The 8463-nt window shown below is 38.7% G+C and overlaps 1 pseudogene; it reads right to left on the bottom strand.

Moving 5' to 3' along the window:
• Window positions 1-4483: 4483 nt before the first annotated feature.
• On the bottom strand, window positions 4484-4924 carry LOC150005158 (H/ACA ribonucleoprotein complex subunit 3-like; annotated as a pseudogene).
• Between the last annotated feature and the right edge of the window lie 3539 nt (window positions 4925-8463).

Raw genomic sequence — 8463 nt, 5'->3', positions numbered from 1 at the left:
TTCTTAATTAGGTGCCTATTGTTGATTTTTGGCATATTTGACAATTCCCTGGGGCTTGCTGCTCTAGGTAATTCAGAATACCTATCATGGCATGTCTATCACTTCTTTATGTTTTGAGAAGAGCTCCTTATTCCATATTTTAAAAGATACCCACATAAAATCTGATGGGACTTTTATTGTGATTACATTGACTCTAAAGATACATTAGGTGAATTGACATTTTTATAATGTTTATCTCAATAATGTTTTATGGTTTTCCATGTTGAGATACTGTATATCTTCTGTTAGATCTATTCCTAGGTATTTGTTGTTTTTTGATGTCTTTTTTTGTGAATTGTCTGTTCTACTATGTTGCCTATTTTTTTGTTGACTTGTTTTCTTATTATAGCTTTGAGAATTCTTTATATATTCTGGATACAAGTTTTTTTAAAAATCAGGTATGTGTTTTGCAGATATTTTCTCTTTGGCTTGTCTTTTTGTTTCTTGACAGTGTCTTTCAAAGAACAGAAGTTTAAATATTTGAAGTCCAATTTGTCAATAATATAGTTAAATTGCCAGCTCTCTTGAATTTGGTGATTATAAATTTAAAGTGAGACTTATCCCTTGATATTGTGTTTTTCTTCAGTTAGTTTTTTCCATATGCAGCTGCTGGACGTCAGATCTGAAATAAATGGGATCTGGACTTAGCTAGGGCTGGAAGTTTACTTGGTTAATAAGGTGGTGGGAAGAAGGGACAAAGGAGATGAGTGCATCCAAGGAAGTGATTCTAGTGATGGAAACTAAGATGGGTAAAGAGGAAGTTCAGAAATGAACTAATATCGAAAAATGCCAGGGTCAATGGACTGAACCATCCCCTTGGGTCAAGGAATTGTGAAGAAGTACTATGAAAAATCCCCCCAAACTAGAAAAGTAAGAGCTGGTGGTCACAGAGTAGAATTCTTGTAAGTGAGATTCAGACGGTGATAGAGTTGTTGGTAATGGCGATGTTTAGAGTTTGACAATGTGCCTGAGTGACTGAAGGAAGTGGAGAATAGGATCATCAAAGGAGAGGAATTCAAAAGTGAGAAACTAGTGTTAAGTAGAAGGATCACCTGAATGAGTGTTGATATTACCAAAAAAGATGACAGGGAAACTAACAGAGATAGATAGAGAGAGAGAGAGAGTGGCCCTGGTTACATATCCCTTTGAAATCATAATAAAAGCAATACACTATCATTTAGAAAAGAGCAGATACACATACTTTTGGTAATGTTATGGTCAATCCCCCTCTCTTCCCATAGATAGACCTCTAGACCAGGTAAGCTTTAAAGTAACTCCATTCCAAAATTTTAAACTTATCTTCAGGTAATTTTACTATATGTCTCTATTTTCCATTTGCTCACCCGTCCATCCATCCATCCGCCCATCCTTGTGATTAACCATTGCTTACCTGAACTTCGGTTAAGTGTCATTTGGGAAAGAATCCTGTTCTCTGAATGGAACAGCCAAGAGAAGTGCTTCCCCATTTGCAACCATAGGGGGCACCCTAGCATTTCCAAACTCAGCAATGAGTCTTAGCCCACTTGCAGAATAGCAGCAGCCTGTTCATTAATACTTTCAGAAGAAACGAGAATGTTTAGTGGGAGGGAGGGGACGATTTATCACTGCACTTTCTGAAATTCAGGGTGATCCATGCAGTTTCTTCTTTTATTATTTAGTGGCTATCATTAGGCTGAAAAGGAACATTTTAAATAGCAAGCTAGAAGGAAGTTTTGCTTGGTTTACGAAGTGTCATCTCTGTGAAACAAGAAAAGCAACGTGAAATATTCAGGTGAGATATAAATAAATATCCAAATACATCATCATGTTCTAACCTAAATCATGTTTCTATAGTGCTTAGGATAGTCTTGTTAATAGTGAAATATATTATTCCCATAAAAACTTTAAAAAGCCACTGTTTCCTAACCCAAATAAATAAATTTAACACATTTTCTTCACAACATAGCTAACAAACCGAGAAACTTGTTGGAAATATGGGGACCAATAAAAAGTAATTTTATGTAGTAATCACTTAGGAAAAACTCACTGAGGCTTGATGTGAAGAGCTGGGCTTGTTAGAGGTTAACACCCCAATTATAAACCAACAATGAGGATAGACACGAAGGGCATTTTTTTTATTATGAAACATTTACAATAATAACCTTGTAAAAAATAATGGGATCTATTTAAAGCTCATTTATTTCCCATCCAAGTGGCAATTTCTCATCACTCAAAATGCTAATACTGCCTCCTGAAACCCTAGGGATTATCCAATTCATGTGTGTTCATTAAAAAAATCTGGTTAAAATAAGCAGGTGATTCTGTTTTAATAATATCTGTCCTGCCAGCAATAAGACAGTCTCAGGTGCAGATAAATGTATCAACAAACAGATTTTCTTTAAAGCACATGGGGTCTCATATCATTTCCAAATTAGCCAATTAGTATGATGCTATTGGAAGAGCTAATTAAAAAGTACATTTAGACTCAGAAATGTTTCCTGAGAGTAATCTGGATCTTATAGTCCTTATTCCACCTGTAATTACTCTGCCTGATTTTCCACTGTGTAGATAGAGGTGAACACACCTTCACCTGGGCAAAGGAAGAGCCTTTTTTTTTCTCTCTTGGGGTGAGCTCATGTATATCAGTACCTTGAACTGATGAATACACATATCTTTTAAAAGAAGGCACTCATCCCAGCTCTCTAAGCTTTTATTTAAAAAAAAAAGAAAGAATATATATATTTGAAGATTTTATTTATTTATTTTAGTGAGAGGGAGGAGAGGGAGAGAAACATCAATGTGTGAGAGATACACCGATTGGTTGCCTCTTGCCTGCCCCCAACCGGGGATCTGGCCTGCAACCCAGGCATGTGACCTGACCAGGAATCAAACCAGTGACCCCTCAGTTTGCAGGCTGGTGCTCAATCCACTGAGCCACACCAGCCAGGAGTCTCAAAGCTTTTAGAAAGGTGATTAACTAGCTCAGAATTTAGATGAAAACCAAGAATGTCTTTACCCAGAGCTCTAGCCTATAGTATTTTCTGTTAGAAATATTTTCCCAGTTAGAATCCTTGGTGAGTCAATCAACTTTTGCAATAAATATATCTATCAGAAAAACTGAATTCTTGAGTTTTATTGGTAGAAGAATTCTATTGGGGAAGTGATTTGGGGAGGAAGGATGAATAAGTAATATTTATTTGATGGTCACTAAGTGAGTCCCTTTTAAACTTTAATGTGTATATCGATCACCCATCACCTGTAGGTGAGAGTGTCGTCTGAGATTCTAAAGCTTCAAGGGGATACAGTGCTGCTGGTTGGGGTTCACACTTGCAGTGACAAAGCATTAAGTTTTCTGGCAATTCTGTAACTGTTTTTTGCAGATCAGCTCTTCATTATTCATCCCCCTGGTTTATAGAAATCCTTTACTATTTACACTCCTGCTTACTGCACAGGTTCTCTTTTGGTAACATTCACTTTATTTAAAAAAATAAACTTTTAATTTTAGAATAGTTTTATGTTCATAGAAAAACTATGAAGATAGTCCCCCATACGCTGTTTCCCCTGTTATTAACTTCTTATATTAGTAAGGGGCATTGGTTACAATTAATGAACTTATATTCATATATTATCATTAACTCAAGTCCATACTTTATTGAGATTTCCCTAGCTTTAACCTAATATCCCTCTTCTGTGCCAGGATCCCATCCAGGGCACCACATTACATTTAATTGTCATGTCTCCTTGGGCTGCTCTTGGCTGTCACAGTTTCTCAGACATTACTTGACAGTTTTGAGGAGTGCTGGTTAGGTCTCTTGTAGAATGTGCTTTCTCTGAGATTTGTTGGTTAAAAATTTTTTCATTTTTATTTTCAATCACAATTGACATTCAATATCGTATTAGTTTCAGGTGTACAGCACAGTGGTTGGATATTTATATAACTTACGAAGTGCTCCCCTTTGTTCCCACCTGACACTGTACACAGTTATTACAATATTATTGACTATATTTCCTGTGTTGTACTTGACATCCCTGTGATGATTTTGTAACCGACAGTGTGTACTTCTTAATCCCTTTACCTTTTTTACCCAGCCACTCAAGATTCATCTGATCCTTCCTTATTATGTGCTTTTCTGGGGAGAAGACCACGGAGCTAAAGTGCCATTCTCATCACATTATATCTAAGGAACATATTATCAACATCATTTATCACTGTGGACGTTAACCTCAATCCTCTGGCTGAGGAAGTGTTTGTCAAGTTTCTCTGCTGTCAAATTATCCCCCCGGCCCACCCGCCCTCACCCATTTTCACACTGTCCTCTATGGAAGAAAATCACATTTGCAGCCCATTCTCAAGTAGTGGGAAGTTAGGTTTCACCTCTTGGAGGGTGGAGATTTGTCTATCTTCCCCCATTTATATGTTTATTTAACCATTTATTTATTTATTTATTTATTTATTTATTTTCTCTTTCAAATCATTTTAATAACCTGACAGTGAGTTAAATATGAAAAAGCAGATTCAAACTCATTTCCTTTATGGGCGATGCTACCATGATGGTCTCCCCCACGCATGATCAAAGTAATGACGACACTGGATTCCAAAATGCAAGGGTGAGGTTAGGAGGGCTTCAAGGCTCACAAATTGAAGAGCTTGGTTTCGGAAAGTCTCAGAGGGGCAGCAAGCGGCAGGAAAAACACGAAATTTAAGGGACCTTCAGAGTACAGGGCGCGGTTACTGGGTCATCAGCACCTTGAAACGTTTCTTGATGGTGATGCGATGTCGAGAGTACTTGTCGTCTGGGGAAAACCGAGCAGGATGGGCCGAGCAGGTCTGTTGTCCCACAGGGTCCAACTTCTTCAGGGTATAGACCCGCTCTCCCTGTTCATTGAGGTAGAACTGAAGGAACATGATCACGCTGGACTTGGAGGTCCCGATTCCGTCTGCAGTTCAGCCTTAACCATTTATTTCTATTATAGATATTTTATACTTTGGGTTGTAATTCCATATTACTTTATTTTATTGTTCACATTTTTCCAGTGTGCTTTTGTTAGTCTGTTTTGTTTGCTTTTTAGCATTTTTTTTACTTTCTGGCACTACAGGATACTCCAGGCTCATTTTGTATATTTTCTGGCCTAGTCTTAGAATTAGTCATTTCTCCCAAGGCACCCTAACCAGCTCTTTTTAGTAGAGAATGGTATTAGAAACCAAGTTCTTGGCATTGAGTGTGCTAATTGCTGCTGGGTTATCTTTGCTTCTGTGCCCTCTCAACTGACAGAGCAAGCAAATGTACATGTGTTTATTAACCTGTGTATTGACACGCATTTACAAATATTTTTATGTGTAAGCATCTGTATCTACATTAAGCTAAACATGAGTTTATATCGGTGTTCTCCCCCTCCTTCTTTCCTTCCTTCCTTCCTTCCTTTCCCTGGGATTCAAATTACGCCTATGTTTGGTATTTTAAGGTGGAAATTGCCCCTCAGCTCTTGGATGTTTTGTTTTTCATTTTGCTTTGGAAAGTTTCTATTGACCTATCTTGAAGCTCACTGATTGCTTTTCTCAGCCATGTCAAGTCTGTTGATGAGTCTCCCAAAGGGATCTATCACTTCTGTTACAGTGCTTTGGTTTCTATCATTTCCTTTTGATGTTCTTTTTTTAAATCTCTCTGCATATATTACCTATCTGTTCTTGCATGTTGTCTACTTTTCTCTTAGAGCCTTTAACATATTTATCATAGATGTTTTAAATTACCTGTCTGATATTCCAAAAGCTGTATCACATCTGAATCTGGTTCTAGTGCTTGCTTTTTATTTTTTTTCCCCCCCAGGTTATTGATTATAGGGAGAGAGAGGAATGGAGAGAGGTAGAAAGGATTGAGGGCAGAGAAACAGTGATTTATTGTTCTACTTACTTATGCATTCATTGGTTGTTTCTCGTATGTGCCCTGACTGGGAATTGAACCAGTAACTCTGGCATACTGGGAGGATGCTCTCACCAACTGAGCTACCCAGCCAGGGCACTTGTTTTTTTGCTTTTGGAGGGTGTTTTCTCTTGCCTTTGGCATGCATTGTCTAAGTTTTTGTTGAAAGCTGGTCATGTTGTATTGGGTAATTGAGGAAATGAGGTAAATTGGCTTTTGTGAAGATTCCTGTTAATGTAGCTAGGGACTCCTACCAGTTTATAGTGCCAGCAGCTTCTGCTCCAGGTAAGCAGATGTTATCTATGGCTTTCTAGATTTGCCTGCCTCTCCAGATTTTGGATAGTAGTTTTCCCTACAACCTCAGTTTTCCGGTGGGCCCAGGAAAAGCTGTTGTGCTTTAGTTTGTTCAGGTTTATCTTGTTGTAAGGATGGGAGGCTTGGCTTCCAAGCTCTCTACCCATTGGAGTGAAACCAGAAGTGTTGTGTTAACTTTCTGCTTGTACCTCCATCCTGGTGTAGGGAAAGGCTAGGGAACACCAAAAGCAATATATTTTATAATTTAAGAATTATAGTAAAAAGGGTGAAACTAATGACTGATATGAGTTTGAGAGTTTAATTTGCATGTAAACTATTTGTATGTTTCATAATTAAGAGAGATGTCTAATGATGCCCAGTTATAGGATCTTGTGGTCAATTATGCAAACGTCGGTTCCCACTTAAATTAACCATCACCGAATAGATCAGATAAAATGTCAAGAAGTATATATCAGGGATATGTTTGGGCCATTATTTTTAGTTTGTACTTTAATGACTTGAAAGAACTTCTGAGTGAACTGTATATATATTTTATGTAAATAGGTTATAATTTCTATTCTTATTGCTTCTTATAATTCACCTCTTCTGGCTTTAATTTTTTTTTATTTATTAATGCACTATGTCCTTCAGTAGTTCTTTCTGCAATGGCTTACGGCTGCTAATTCAATCTGTCTGAAGTTGTCTTGTATTTTTGTTCTCAATCACAGAATGCTTTACCTGAGTATGTGTTACTGGCAAATGGCACCAGATGTTAGACCTTGGTCATTGAGTTTTTGTGAAGAAAGAATCCAGAGCCAAGACTCAAATACAGGTGAAAGTTTATTTAGAAAGTCACAGAGGTAGAAGAAGTGAGCTGCAGAAGAAAGGGGCCAGTTGGGCTGTGTGGACTCAGGAAACAAGTTATGAGGCAGAAGAAGAGCCCTTGGAGCTTAGGAGAAAGAAAGGCAAAGAAAATGCAACTGGGGGACCGAGGGGGGAAAAGTTTCAGGCATGCTCCAGAGAGAGTGGGCCTGGTGATAGAAGGGGGTGGGGAAAGGCGTGGGCATGCTCTCGAGAGAGACAGTGGCACTGGGTCCTTCATCTGAAGGGGTTTTATCTGTTTCCAGAGGCAAGGATTTTAGGTGAGGTCTCAGGGGAGGATCTCAATAGACCTTTCCAGGTGTGTCCTTTCAGGGTTGGTGATAAGGTAAGAGGTGATAAGTCATTGCATCTGGTCCTGATGTCAGCCATGACATTGCTTCATCTGGCTTTGCTGCATTTCTGGCCTGGAGCTGAAACACAACTGAGGCCTAGGTGTTATTTCTGCTTTAACCAAAAACTCTCTCTGTGTTCAACAGATCCAAGGCTTTGTTCCTAAGATTATTTCATGCTGATCAGAACCTCATTGTCCTAAGGGCTTAATGCTTAAGGGAGTGGTCAAGCAAGGGCTTGTCTGGGAGTTGTATGAGGCTATTCTCTGGCCCCCTGTTTGTTCTCAGAGGGAGCCTGCCACATGACTAGCAACATGGCAGGGGAAGAAATGTCAAGGATACCAACGATATGAAAGGTCAGGGGTCTAAACAACAGGACCAGTGATAAGCTAGGGAAGGAAAGGTCACCCTGGAGGCAAGGTCCCACCCTAAACTATTTGTTCTCCCAGTTCAGCCTGTTGCTAGGTACCCAGGCTGTCTGCCCTGGTGACTTTCCCTCTCTGGCTTATCATTCCTGCTCTGCTCAGGCCTAACTGCCTACTATATCATATGGAATTTTTATTGATAATTATCCTTGCTCACCATTTTGGCAAGATTCCTTGTATTTTAGTTCACATTGTTTCTTTTGAAATAACAGCTTTCTGACTAATTGTTGTTCCTTTGTAGGTCATATGTCTTTTCTCTCCTCTTGCTTTCAAGGCTTTCTTGTATTTATGCTCTGTAGTTTCACCGCCTTATGGGGTGACACTATGTTGTTTGTTTTGCTCAAGACTCATTGTACTCCTTATATCTGGGTTTACCTTTGGCAAGAAAACTAAGAAGAAAGAACAAAAGTGTTTCATGTGCTTTATTCTCTCAAGTTAAAATTTGGAAATAAAGTCATTTAAATTTGGTGGAGATTTTTGCCAAATAAGACTGAAGTTTCAGAGTCAAAGAACAGAGTCAGAATCCAGTTTGTTCTCATGGACTGGGCTCCTACGGCCCATACATGGGCCTGATAGATAAAATACAAGAACAGCAAC

This window comes from Furipterus horrens, unplaced genomic scaffold, assembly GCF_987537825.1.
Source record: "Furipterus horrens unplaced genomic scaffold, mFurHor1.1.pri manual_scaffold_7, whole genome shotgun sequence".
In the NCBI taxonomy this organism is placed as follows: domain Eukaryota; kingdom Metazoa; phylum Chordata; class Mammalia; order Chiroptera; family Furipteridae; genus Furipterus; species Furipterus horrens.
Note: the sequence above shows the minus strand (reverse complement) of the source record. Positions and strands in the feature narration are given on the sequence as shown.